This window comes from Durio zibethinus, chromosome 20 (genome assembly GCF_047325235.1).
Source record: "Durio zibethinus cultivar Kanyao isolate XHJ-2024 chromosome 20, ASM4732523v1, whole genome shotgun sequence".
NCBI classification, from domain to species: domain Eukaryota; kingdom Viridiplantae; phylum Streptophyta; class Magnoliopsida; order Malvales; family Malvaceae; genus Durio; species Durio zibethinus.
This window is the reverse complement of record NC_143181.1, coordinates 8,339,984-8,355,321: the sequence shown is the minus strand read 5'-3', so window position 1 is coordinate 8,355,321 and position 15,338 is coordinate 8,339,984.

Sequence of the window (15,338 nt, the reverse complement as noted above, 5' to 3'; positions counted from 1 at the left end):
ACTTTTACAGTGACATTATAATTATTGTATTAATAAAATAATTTTTTTATATAAATATTATATTAATAAATAATATATGAATAAATAAATATTATTATATGTTATTAATAAATTATAAAATAAATAAATAAATTAATGATATGTTATTAATATATTATATTATTTATTAATATATTAATAAATAATATATTCTTAATATAATATATTATATTAATAATATATTAATAACTATTATATTAATAAATAATATATATTATTTATTAATATAATAATATTTTTAACATATTATAATATTATTTATTAATATTTATAAATATTAATAAATAATATTATAATATATTAAAAATACTATTATATTAATATTATTATATTATTAATAACAAATAGAATTTAAAAACTTTAATCACTTTCTCTTACATTTTTTTGTTTTTACATTTTTAAAATAAAAACATTCTATCCAAACATATTTCCAAATTCAATAAATTAAAAGTAAAACAAAACAAAATTTTCAAAAACATAAAATATAAAATATAAAACATATAATAATACCAAACGTACCTTCAATGTATGAGCTTAATTTAAATTTTGGTAAATGTAAGTACTTTCGAAATCTATATAATTTTATTACAATCAATTAAAATTTTGAATCTATAAATATTTATTTTTCAGTCATTTAAACTTTTAAAAATCCATTTTCATTAAATTAAATCTCGATTAAACGAAAATAAAATGTTGACAATGAATCAATTTATTTTAATAAAAACTCAATCAATAAAAATAAATATTTAAGAACTTAATTAATTACAATAAAATGATAAGGTTTGGATGATTATTTAATTTTATTTCAAGAGTTCTTTTATTTTTATGCCTAAATTTATTTACAAATAATGCTTTTATTTAATTTTATTTTTTAAAATATTAATTTAAAAATATTTTGATAAAATGATCAAATTGGTTTCAAACTTTACTTTAAAAATTTGTAGAACTCAATTCTAAACATGTTCATCGGTCAAGCACTCTCTCGTGCCCTTGGATTGAGTTTTTATATAAATTTTCAAGCTTCAGCCATCTCGACCTAAAAAAATATTTTATTTAATTTTAATTTGTAAATATATTTTAAATACTAAATATTAATATAAAAATATTTTTATATTTTAATGATATTTCAAATAATAATATGTTTTTAATGGATAAAACGAATCGAATCTTCAACAAATTTTAAATGTATTAGATCCAATCTAATTTAATTTATAAATACCTTTATTGGATTCATAGACAATTCACACTTTCCAGTTTTAATCGAAAATCTAAATTACTCACAATAACATTTGTAACTTAGTCAAACTTTAAAAACATTTGTTTTATTTTAAATAATTTTTTAATATATTTTTAAATAATTTAGACACTTTGTTGGATCACAAATTTTCAAAGAAAAAAAGCATTTTTATAAGAGAAATGATCAAATATATTAATAATGAAACATTTTAACTTAAATTAATAAAGTGACACGTATCCTTAATGTATATTTAAAAATAAAAAAAAAATAATTTAATAAAGAAATTAAACATGTGCCACCCTATTACTCTACTTGTGAAATTAAAAAAATTTTACTGACAGTATATTAAATAATTTTTCTTTTGATAATAAAAAATACATTAATAAAAACAAACAAATCATGTTATATCATATTTATTTTCTTCTTTTGCACTTTTTATCTAACATCTATATAATTTTATCCGATTTTTAGTCATGCAATGCATGTTTAGGACACAGTGCAGAGTAAAATTAATTTTAATAAAATTAAAAATAATTGTGACAATGAAATTAATTACTGTAATAGTGAAATTAAAATTAATTATAGGATATATATATTTGAATGTAAATATAACTATGACAATGAAGTAAAGTATGATAAGAAAAAAAATAACTATTAAGCATGTTAAATTAAAATTTATATATGATAAAACTTTTAGTATATTGTTAATATTTATGAGTTAATAATTAATTATAATTTATTATAATTGTTTTCTATCATATAAAAATTTATTATTATTTACAATTAAAGATATTAATTTTAAAATGTATTATATTAATAAATTATTTTTTATAAAATTTTATTTTATTTTATAGTATTAATGTATAAAAATGATTAAATAGAAAACATTAACATTTTTTTAGATGGATATTTGTGAAATAAAGGTCAATAATTATAAAGGAAAGTTTGGATTAAAAATAAATTTATGGGAATATGATTGTCTAATTCTCGGTACGGTGAATCACCGCACCTCTTTCCCTCTAATGAGAATTAGAGCTGCAATAAAAAGGTTTGGTGCGATCAAACCACTACGTTTGTTGCCAATCGATGTAGCACAGTACACTTGTACCAAAAAAATGTCAATTCTCCTTGTGCTGCCCTTCCAATTGAATTCAAATTCGCACTGATTTAATGGCAATAAAGGGGTTCTAAAACTTTGAAGTCTCATGTTCAAATTTATTAATTATTTATTCAATGATTATATTTAATTATGATGTAATAATTAATTTATTTAATTATATAGATAAATATTTAATTATAATTATAATTTTTAAAAAAATAATTTGCCAATGGTATTTAACTTCATAATTTTCACTTACCAAACATTAATCTTAAAAATTATTTGAGAAAAAATAATAGTTTTTATTTTCAATGGAGTGTTTTTTTTTTTTTTTTGAAAATCACTTCAAAAGTAAAAATTTGAATTTAGATTAATAAAAAAAATTATTAAAATCACTCTAAAATCTAAGACATTTAAATTACTCTATAATTTATATGTTTTCGATTACTCTATAATACATTTAGAGAAAAGAACTTTCACCAAAAGTTAAAAAATTCAAAAAAAAAAGAAAGGTGCGTGCTTCTATTTTAGAAAGTAAAGAACTTCAAGAAAGATTGCTCTGCAATCAAAAGGAAGAAAGAAGCATCAAATATAACTAAAGAAAACTTTATTGCAATGATTTCTAAAATCAATGTCATTGAAGATAAAAAGGCATGGTGGATTGATTCTAGCATCACTAAACATGTATGCACCAACAAAGTATTGTTCAAGACTTTCTAAGAAAAAAAAAAGCATGTGTTGTACATGGAAAATTCATCTACTGCAAAAATCAAAGGTAGAAAATCCATCGATTTGGAATTCACATCTGGTAAGATGTTGACCAATACAAATATGTTGTATGTTCAAGAAGTTAGGAAAGATCTTGTATTTGTTAGTTTGCTTAACAAGCATAGTTTCAATTTAGTATTTGATAGAGATAAAGTTTATCTTGTTTAAAGGTGGCATATTTGTGAGAAAGGGTTATACCTTTTGTGACATGTTCAAACTTAATGTTCTCTTTAATAATAATAATAATAATAACTTTTTCGCTTACTTGATTAATTCTTTTTATCTTTAGCATTATAGATTAGGACATTTATATTATAATAGAATGAATGTAATGTCTAAATCTTGTTTAATTCCTAGCATTAAAAGAAATGATGAAAAATGTAAAGCATACATGTTAACCAAAATACTAAGGTAGCCTTTTAATAAGGTTGAAAACAATCCCAAAATCCTAGAATCAGTACATAATGATGTGTGTGATTTATATAGTATTCCATCAATTGGTGGGAAAAGGTACTTTTGATAACTTTTATTAATGATTACTCAAGATTTTGCTATACTTACTTGATACATTCTAAAGATGAAGCATTTGATATGTTTTTAACTTATTAAAATAAAATAGAATTGCATTGTAATTCTAAGATTTTAACATTAAAAACTAATAGGGGAGGTGAATATTTTAATCCTAACATTTTTTGTTTTTAATGGAATTGTTCATGAAGTTTTACCACCTTATAGTCCACAATTAAATGGTGTGGCTAGAAAAAGAATAGGTATTTAACCAAAATGGTTAATGCTTTGTTGTCCTATTTCAATTTAAGACAAGGTTTTTAGGGTGAGGCATTATTAACAACGTGCCATATCCAAAATAGAGTTCCTAACAAAAGGAACATGTTAATCCCATATGAATTATGAAAAAAAAAAAAAGAAAGCCTAACCTAAATTATTTTAAGATGTTGGGTTGTCAAGCTATTGTAAGGGTTTCTAAACTTAAAAAAAAAAAAATTAAGTGAAAAGGAAATCAAGTGTATATTCATGGATATGCACAGAATATCAAGGCATATTAGTTCATGGTAATCGAACATAATGATTCAATACTTATTAATATAATGATTGAATCTAGAAATGCCATGTGTGATGAATATAGATTCAATTACAATATAATTTTAACGACAATGCTCTAGAAAACTCACAAGAGAAAAATAACAAAAAAATTTCCATAAGTAAGAAAGATAGCCTTGTACATAGAACAAATAAAAAAAATAAGGAATGTTAAAACTTTTGGCTTAGATTTTCAAATGTACTTAGTTGAAATGACAAAAAAGAAATCAATAAACACATTGAATATAACTTCGATGTAGAATCGAATCCTAAGACATTTGAAGAGGCTATGAAGTCTCAAGATGTAGCTTTTTGGAAAGAAGCTATAAATTACGAAATAGATTCCATCATGGGAAACAATACATGGATCTTAGTTTATCTTCCTCCTAGTTATAAACCAATTGGTTGCAAGTGGATTTTCAAAAAGAAAATGAAAGTCGATGGAACTATAAATAAGTTTAAGGCTAAACTTGTTGCTAAGGGATTTACACAACAATATATTATTGACTATTTTGATACCTATGCACGGGTAGCAAGAATTGCTACTATTAGAATGTTCATAGCTTTGGCTTCCACATACAAACTTGAAATTCACCAAATGGATGTTAAAATGAATTCCTAAATAATGAATTGGATGAATAAGTTTATATGGAATAATTGGAAGGGTTTACACTTCTAGGTCAAGAAAAGAAAATGTGTAAATTGATTTAAGTCGTTATATAGACTTAAACAAACTTCTAAGTAATTGCATCAAAAGTGTGATGATGTGATACCAGCAAATGAATTCAAGATAAATGAATATGATAAATGTGTCTATAATAAGTTTGACAAATGCAAAGTTTTTATCATTTGATTATATGTAGCTATAGACACCATATTTTATCCGAGAATTTTTAACTTTGAAAATAGTTTTTCGGTTGTGAAGTAAGCTCAATTGAGAAACTTTAAGCCCAATAAGAAAAGTTTTAACTTTAATTTGATTTATTTGTTTTTGTTTAATTCTACTTGTTGAAAAACACAAAAAAAAGGAAAAAATTAAAAGAAAATGTTAAAAATTTTGCAATAAATTTTGATGCTTGATTCATGCAATTACGTTGAAGTTTTGTAGGAAAATTCGATGCTTGATTTATGCAATTAATTCATATGCAATTTATTGGCTAAAATAAAGAAGGATTGAATCCATAAAGAATGGATCAAAAGCAAAAAGGAGAAATCATAGGGCTAATAATCCTAAATAGCAACCAACGCTCATTCAACTGTAAATTAGAGCCGTGCAAACTAGAGCAAAAAATATAAAAGCAATCACACAACAACCGAAGGTCTTAATTAACAAAAAAGCAAGCAAGAAGCGCTAATAGAGTAAGAAATCATCAACAAATAGAAATCAGTGAGGGAAAAACTTAAAGGTTGATTTTTGGATTAATGTTCCTGGTCGAATTTTTCATAAAAGAGAAGGTTAGAAGAAGTCCTTTGAGGCATTGGTGAGACTAGCAAACAGCGACGAACAGTAGACGGCTTGGTGGCTAATTTTGGGTGATATTCGGTGGTTTATGATTTTTGTCTTAGGAATGCTTTAGCTTTGCAGTACCAAAAGAAAAGAATAAGAAGGCTAAAAATTTGAATTGAGTTCTTAGATTGTTGGTCATAGTTGTAAGTGAATAGTAATAGAATTGTCTTACTATTTTACAATTAGATCAGATCGAAAAAGAAAAATAGCAACTAGTTCGGTAGTCTATTATTAGTGATGCAGGTTCTTAAATTTTCTAGGGGAAATAGGAAAAACATGGAAGCCATATGCATAAAAAAAAATTAACTTGGGAAGTTATGTTATAGAAGTCCACTTGATGTAGACCAAGCCATTTTATCAAGAAGCCTTTCAAAAGTGCCGTATAGTAATTGAAGTAGTTGACCATAGATTGCTTTTACTAGGCCTTGATTCTTAACAACATAAACTAGTACTAGGCTTGAAGGTTATCCTTTAATAATGTTAAGTGTTTCTCCATTGCTAAAATAATATGACATCATTTTAGGAGAAATATTGAACCACATGCGGTTCGATTGATTCAAACGTCTACTGGCTTTCAAATCCAACTCATTTTACATGTATCTTTTTATTTTTATTTATTTTATGTTTTAAGTTTTTTCATTTATTTTATTTTTATTTTTATTTTATGCATTTTATTATTTTTTTTACTTTTGCTTTAAAATGAACCCTACCAAACTATTAGAAGGTTTTACTATTTTTTTTGAATAAAAAATAATAAATCTGATGACAGAGCCTCCGATGACATAACCTCTTCAGAGTAGGGTATCAGTCTTCATAAATACTCTTGAGGTAAAAAAATTATCTTAAATTACTACTAAATTATTGGGATAATTTTAAGATATATTTTCAATATTAAATTATCTGGTAAATTATAAATATGATCGAGGCTTGGATAATATGGAATCAAACTAGTATCACTGTTTGGATGGGTATTGTAGGGGTGCTATAACCTTCTCCATGCGTAATAGACTCTTGAATTTAACATATGATTTCGTAGATCAGATTCAATTAGGTGATCAATCACACTTAGATAAAAAAAGATTGGTGGTGACTTCTTTCATCTATGTCTAGCGATAAGTCCATGAATCTACACGTTATGATAGTTTACGGATCTATACATTATGATAGTTTGGTGACTTCACTGAGGACATCGAGAGTCAGGCCAGTAAATGATTTCTTATTATCCAAGCATTGCTTAATAAACTTGAAATTTATTTTCTTTCTTAGTTTATTTCTTTTCATTGCTTATATTTGTTTTAATTATTCATTTATTTGCTATATATATATATATTTGTCATTTATTTGCATGTACATAACATAAGCCTTTCACTCGGACTCTACCTTTAGGAGAAAGTGAAATACCTATACCTTTGTGAGATTTCATATCTCTGCATGGGCTCGCGAAACCCTCCCACTTAGATTGAATCATTTCTGTTTGTAGCCTATGATGGGTGAAAATCGGGATGTCTTACTAGTCTATGATGGACTATGATGTAAGGAACGATTTGAAAACCTTTTAAAGACTGTCCGTGTCATATATAGTTAACTTTAAGAGTCAACCATAGATAGAGCCATATCCTTCCACCCTTTATAGTTAACCCAAAATTTAGGGTCATGTTGTTATTTTACTTGTTTTGTAGTGTTTATTCTTTATTTTTTATTGAGGTAACTAATCGATTTTCTTATCTTTTTTATTTTTTTTCTTTTATGCATATTCATAAATATACATACAGATTACATATTATGCTTACTAACTTTTTTTTTATGTATACATGCATTCATACATCACTGCATTCATTTTCATGCATAATCGAATGGTTCCATAAGCATCATTCTAAATTTGCAACATAATTGTGAGAAATCAAGGTTCAAGAATAACTCAACAATAGTACTACACTCAGGCTAGAGCCAAGAAAATGAAACAAGATAATGTAGATCGACTTGAAAGAATATAAAAGGCTTAAAAGACATTTGAAAAAAAATTGAGCAAAATCCTAGAAGCTTTGGAAAAAAAAAATAAAGGAAAGACAATAGAATAAGACATCTCATATAAAGATACTAAGTCACTATATCTTTCAAGTTTTGACTTACATCAGACTCAGACTACTCTAAGCTTTCATTAACAACAAACCATGTTCTCAAATTTTAATCAAGAGAATGTTCAAAGCTATACCAATCTTGTTTTCACTAAAAAGATAGATGAGCCAATCCAAACTCCCAAAATAGACAAGATTAAAGAGAAAAAAAAGCTACATATGACTATACCCCTAGAAGACTCTAAGATCGATCAAGCCATGAGCATGATTGAGGAAAGATTACAGGTTATAGAGGGCATTGATTTTTATGGATCTATGGATACTACTAACCTTTGTTTAGTTTCAGATATTGTGATTCTTCCAAAATTTAAGGTACCAAAATTTAAAAAGTATGATGGTACCAAGTTTCCTATCACGCATATCACAATATATTATCATAAGATGGTAGCTTATGTTAACAATGAAAAGTTGTTAATGCATGTGTTTTAAGACAGTTTGATCGAGTCTGTTACAAGATGCTATATCGAACTGGATAGAACTCGTATTAAGTCATGAAAGGATCTAATTAGATCTTTCATTAGCCAATATCATCACATCACAGATATGGCTTCTGATCACTTTTCGTTACAAGGCATGGAAAAGAAAGCATCTGGGTTTTTTAAGGAATATGCCCAAAAATAATGAGATGTTGCTGCTTAAGTGCAGCCATCTTTAATTGAAAAAGAAATAATAGTTTTATTTGTAAATACTTTGAAGTCGTCTTATTATGAAAAGATGATGGAAAATGTAACAAAGAACTTTGTTAATATGGTGATCTCATGAAAGATTATTAAAAATGCCATCAAAAGTGGTAAGCTTAAGGAAAGAAAGATCAATAGTGTCAAAGAAGGTAGGATGCTTAAAAGAAAAGAGGATAAAACCCAAGTAATAAGTTTTAAAAGAGAGTAATCTAAAAGTTATGCTCTATATCCATCATATGTTTATCTTACTTCTTATCCAACAGCTAATAATGTTACACAAGTTTCTTACCAGCCTTATCTCCAACCGTGAATAATATTGGTTCAAGTCCTCTTCAATCAGCTTTTCAAGCACTTGTATATGGGCATTATCCTATTACTACACCAGTTTCAAGGTCTAACAATCAAGTAAGTGATTTAAGAAAATTCAAAAACAATAAAAAAAGCTCATATTGATCTTATTCTCATAACTTATACTAAGCTATTTTGAAAATTGGTTAAGAATGACCTAGTATCCTCAATCTTTTTGAAATTATTGAAGCTTTCCTATCCCAAATGGTACGATATTAATACCACAAATGACTATCATTATAAGAATGTGAGTCACTCCATAGAAACTTGTCCTGCTTTAAGCATAAAGTGTAAAGTTTGATTCGAGTAGGCTCGATAAGCTTCAATGAATCAGAAGAGCTAAATATCCACAAAGACTCTTTGCCCAATCATCTAGATGTATAACTTTGAGAAGGCTGATTGAAACTAATTATCATCTTAGGATTTTTTTAGAATATTGATCTTTTTTATGTACTTGAATTTCAATTTAGCTTTTATCATTTTAATAAAAATGACAGATATAGTGTATTTTTATAACATTTTTCTTTTATGTGAAGCACCATTATTTACTTTTACCTTCTCATTCCTTTTTCTATATCCATTCTTTAATTTCAAATAATGAATGTTCAGATAGTCATGATGATAATTTAGGATTCAATTTTAAAAACATCATTCATGATGATTTGATTGATTGATGAAGATTATTGATTCATTGGGACTATTAAATAAATCTGATGAAGAATTTTAGAAGTGATGTGACACATGACCTTTGTGGTTATTCACTCATAAGCTTACTCATAGTCGATGAATGTTCTTTATTGAAAGTATTCATGTTCGTAATAAAAAATGATCATTTTTCTTCTATCCTTTAAAAAATAAAATTATCTCTTATTAACCTATTTGAGCTTATTGAAAATTTCTCTTGAGGAACCCTAACCAAATATCATCTACACTGAAGGTAAAATTTGAGAGATTTGTTCATTCTTAGGGGCAAAGCCCTTTTGTGCTCAAGTTTTTTTTAACAGATGAAAAAAAATGAAAGAAAAATTAATTGTGGCTAAATGCCAACACAAAAAAAAAAAATTGATGGGACAAAATGCCAATGTGTTTCACCCAAAAAAATAAAAAAAAATTAAGAGGGAAAAATGTCAAAGTGTTCCACATGAAGAAATGATAATTGGTTTGATTACCTTTCAAATACAATTTGAGCTTATTTTATCTTTTTTTTGCACTATTTACCCTAGCTTATGTTACGTCCCTTAAAAGTTTATTTTAATCAAATATGAATACTTGATTTGGAGAATCATGAATTGAATTGGGGCAGGTTTACCATTGGATTGTGTAAAGCTTTGATCACAGTGTCATTGATGAATAAAAGAGAAAAGAGAAACGAAAGAATGAGAATAAAGGGTGTAAAAAAAAGAGAAATAGAAAAAAGCAAAAAAAAAAAAAGATAACAAAAAAAAAGAGAGCAAAGAAAAAGAAAAAAAAGACTTAAATTGAAAACATAAAAGGGCAGTTTAAGTGAAGATGAAAACTTGAAAAAAAAAACTTCATGTGAAGGTCCTCGAAATAAGGATGATGATTAGCTCAAAAATTAGAGATATTAATAGAATGTGTTTTTGAATGATGATCCTAAGTTTTAGTTCAAAATTGTCTGAACAATCATTATTTGGGATGTTAATGTCCTATTTGAATAAATCACAGTATTTTACCTTTAGTCACCATTGAGTTACTGTTGACCCTACATTTTGTTTTATCGATAATAAAGACCATTTCTCTTACCCTCCATCAAATGAACGTTCTCCAAATGAACTAAGAGAATGTATCATCTCTGTCACTGACTTGAATAATGGCAAATAAATGAATGACAATGTTCATAAAAAAATTTTCATCCTTTCTAAAATGAATCCAAGTGAAAGAAATGGAAAAAAACCTAAGAAAATGATTAAACAAAAGGGCAAACAAGGTGATCCGATAATGAATTCAGTAATAGGTTGGTTGATATGACCTACGAGTTATGACCAGATGAGAAGAATGATATGGATTGATTGATAAAATTTATTTAAAAATGCTAAGAAGCTAAAGAAGAATACATAAGATGGTAAAATCTTGAAAATCTTGTTACCACAATTGAAACCTCATGGTATGATTTAGTAACATCTGCATTATATATATTTTGTTTACATTTGCATCCTAGATAAGATATGCATGACCTGTAATTACCTATCTTAGGCTATCAAGTATAACACATCTTACCCTGACTTGAAGGATTGACAGCCTATCTACCTTAAATTTTTTCATGTTTTTTACTAAAAAAAAGGATATGCATTTACATTATCACAATATCATTTATCACTCGCTCGATCTTGGCTCAGTTAAGATCATTTCTTATGACTCGTGATTTTATCTTGATCATTTATTTTTAACCTTGACTCGATCCTAGTCATCTCATTTTTTGACTCATGATTTTATCCCGGTCACCTAATTTGGGCTCAGTCCAGATTATTTCTTATGATTCGTAGTTTCATCTCGGTCATTTATTTTTAACCATGACTCAGTCTTAGTCACTTCATTTTTTACTCGTGATTTTGTCTTGATTACTTAATCTTGGCTCAATCTAGATCATTTTATATGACTTGTGGTTTTATCTTTGTCATTTATTTTCGACCTCGACCTAGTCTAAGTCACTTTATTTTGACTCATGATTTTATCTCGGTCACTTGATCTTAGCTCAGTCTATATAATTTCTTATGACTTATGATTTTATGTCGGTCATTTATTTTTGACCTTGACTTAATCTTGATCACCTCATTTTTTACTTATGATTTTATCCCAGTCACCTGTTATTGACTTAATCCAAATCATTTCATATGAGTTATGGTTTCATCCCGATCATTTATTTTAAACCTCGACTTGGTCGTGGTCGTTTCATTTTGACTCGTGGTTTTATCCCAATCACATAATCTTGGCTCAGTCTAAATCATTTCTTATGACTCGAGGTTTTATCCCAGTTATTTATTTTTTACTTTCACTCAGTCCTGGTTGTTTTATTTTTTGATTCGTGATTTGTCTCAATCACTCGATTTGGCTCAATCTAAATCATTTTTTGACTTATGATTTCATCTTGGATATTCATTTTTTACTTTGAGTCAGTCTTGGTTGACTCATTTTCTAACCTACGATTCAATCATGATCACTTATTTCAGTATCGACTCAATCCAAATCATTTTTCTAGCCTTTGCGAAACTTGAGATCTTGTAAATCTTTCTTTCTTGCAAACCTAAAAATCCTTGTGAATATTACATCTTTACAAATCTAGAACCTTTACGAAACTTGAAGTTTTCTGAATCTTTTTTTCTTGTGAACTTGAAAATCCTTATAAATCTTACGTCTTTGTGAATCTAGAACCTTTACGAAACTTGAAGTCTTATGAATCTTTCTTTCTTACGAACTTGAAAATCTTTACGAATCTTACATCTTTGTGAATCTAGAACCTTTACGAAACTTTAAATCTTGTGAATTTTTCTTTTTTACGAATCTAGAAATCTTTACGAATCTTTTATCTTTGCGAATCTAGAACCTTGGCAAAGCTTGAAGTCTAGTGAATCCTTCTTTCTTGCAAACCTGAAATCTTGTGAATCTTACATCTTTGTAAATTTAGAACCTTTACGAAACTTGAAATCTTACAAATCTTTCATTCTTGTGAATCTAAAATCCTTTGCAAATCTTGAATCCTTGCGATTTGGTTAAACTTGGAACATTGGGATCTTTTCAAATCTGTCCAAATTATGAATTTTTGGATTTATAGTAAAATTTTAAACTTTATTTTTTTGACCTGCGACATCGTTTGGTCATTTATTTTTTACCTCGACTCGGTCTTAGTCACTTTCAGACTCGTAGCATCGTCCTATTCATTCAATCTCGATTTCATCCAAATCATTTCTTGACTCGTGGTTCTATCTTGGTTAATCCTTTTTGACCTCGACTCGATCTTGGTCACTTTATTTTCTGACTCATGATTTCATACCGGTCACCCGATCTTGGCTCAATTCAGATTGTTTCTTATGGCTCATGGTTTCATCCCGATCATCCGATCTCAGATTTTAGACTCAAACAAAATGGATGTCTTTTATCTTTGTACAATTCTTATTCCACAAAAAATACATAAAAATCGATAGTTGTAGACACCTTATTTTGTCTGAAAATTTTTAAGATTGGAAATAGACTTTTGACTGTGAACTAAGCTCAATTGAGAAACTTTGAGCCCAATAAGAAAAATTTTAATTTTAATTTGATTTAGTTTGTTTTATTTATTTTTGTTTAATTCTACTTGTCTGAAAAAAAAAAAAAAAAAGAGGAAGTTTTTTTTAAAAAAAAATTAAAGATTTTCTAGTAAATTTTGGTGCTTGATTCATGCAATTACGTTAAAGATTTTATAGGAAAATTCAGTGCTTGATTTATGCAATTAATTCACATGTAGTTTATTAGCTAAAACAAAGAAGAATTGAATCTATAAAGAATTGATCAAAAGCAAAAAAGAGAAATCAGAGGGCTAATAATCCTAAATGGTAGCCAATGCTTATTCGACTGTAAATTGGAGCCATGCAAACCAGAGCAAAAAATATAGAAGCAATCACATAACAATCGAGGGCCTCAATTAACAAAAAAGCAAGAAAAAAGTGCTAATAAAACAGGAAATCATCGACAAGCAGAAAACGGTGAGGGAAATACTTAGAGGTTGATTTTTGGGTTACTATTTTTGGTTTGGTTTTTCATTAAAGAAAAGGTTAGAAAAAGTCCTTTAGGGCATTGGTGAGACTGGCAAATAGCGACAAATAGTAGACGGCTTTGTGGCCAATTTTGGGTGATATTTGGTGGTTTATGGTTTTTGTCTTGGGGAAGCTTCAACTTTACAGTACCAAGAAAGAAGAATAAGGAGGCTAAAAATTTGAATTGAGTTTTTAGATTGTTGGTCGTAGTTGTAAGTGAATAGTTGTAAAGTCGTCTTACTATTTTACAATTAGATTAGACTGAGGAAGGAAAATAGCAACTAGTTCGGTAGTCTATTGTTAGTGATGTAGGTTCTTGAAATTTCTAGGAGAAATAAGACAAACATGAAAGCCATATGCATAAAAGAAAAAAATTAACTTGGGAAGTTATGTTATAGAAGTCCACTTGATGTAGACCAAGCCATTTTATCAAGAAGCCTTTCAAAGGTACGATATAATGATTAAAGTAGTTAACCATAGATTGGTTTTACTAGGCCTTGATTCTTGACAACATAGACTAGTACTAGGCTTGAAGGTTGTCCTTTAATAATGTTGGGTTTGTCTCCATTGCTGAAATAATATGACATCATTTGGGGAGAGAATATTGAACCATATGTGGTTCGATTGATTTGAACGTCTATTGCCTTTTAGATCCAATTCATTTTACAGGTATCTTTTTATTTTTATTTATTTTATGTTTTGAGTTTTTTCATTTATTTTATTTTTATTTTTTTCATGTATTTTATTATTTATTTACTTTTGCTGAATAATTTATTATTTGTTAAGTATTTTGCCAAAATTCTTTTGGAACACAACCAAAAAATAATAAAAAAAGAATGACCTTACAAAATAAATTCACGAATTCTATCAAACTATTAGAGAGTTTTCATAGGTTTAATTGTTCTTTAATGGGATCCACCAAACTTTTGAAAAATTCCATAAATCATTTTAAAAAATAAAAAATAAAAATTTTTTCTTCAAATAAACAAAAATAATTTTTATCTTTTAAACTATTGGAGGATTGCTTTGAAATGAGACTTATCAAACTATTAGAAGGCTTTACTAATTGTTTTGGAATAAAAATTAATAAATTCGATGATGGAGTCTCTTCAGAGTAGGACACTAGTCTCCATGAATACTCTTGAAGTGATAAAATTATATTAAATTGCTACCAAACTATTAGGATAATTTTAAGATATATTTTCAATATTAAATTATCTAGTAAATTATAAATATGATCGAGGCTTGGATAATATAGAATCAAACTTTTATCATCCTTTTGATGGGCGTTGTGGGGGTGCTATAACATTACCCATGCATAACCGACTCTTGAACTTAACATCTGATTTCGTGGATCAGATTCAATTAGGTGGCCAATCACACCTAGACAAAAAAAGATTGGTGGCGACTCTTTTTATTCATATCTAGCGATAGGTCTATGGATCTATATGTTATGATTGTTTAGATACCTATATGTTATGACAGCTTATGGACCTATACGTTATAACAGATAATACGTTAATTTTTTATACGAACTTTGAACAAGTTAAAAGTACTAAAAGATTTCTTTCAAGCAATTTTGCTATGAAAGACATTGGTGTTATAAATGTGATTTGGGGAATTAAGATAATTAGAAACAATTCTAATATTATCTTAACATAATCACATTATATTGA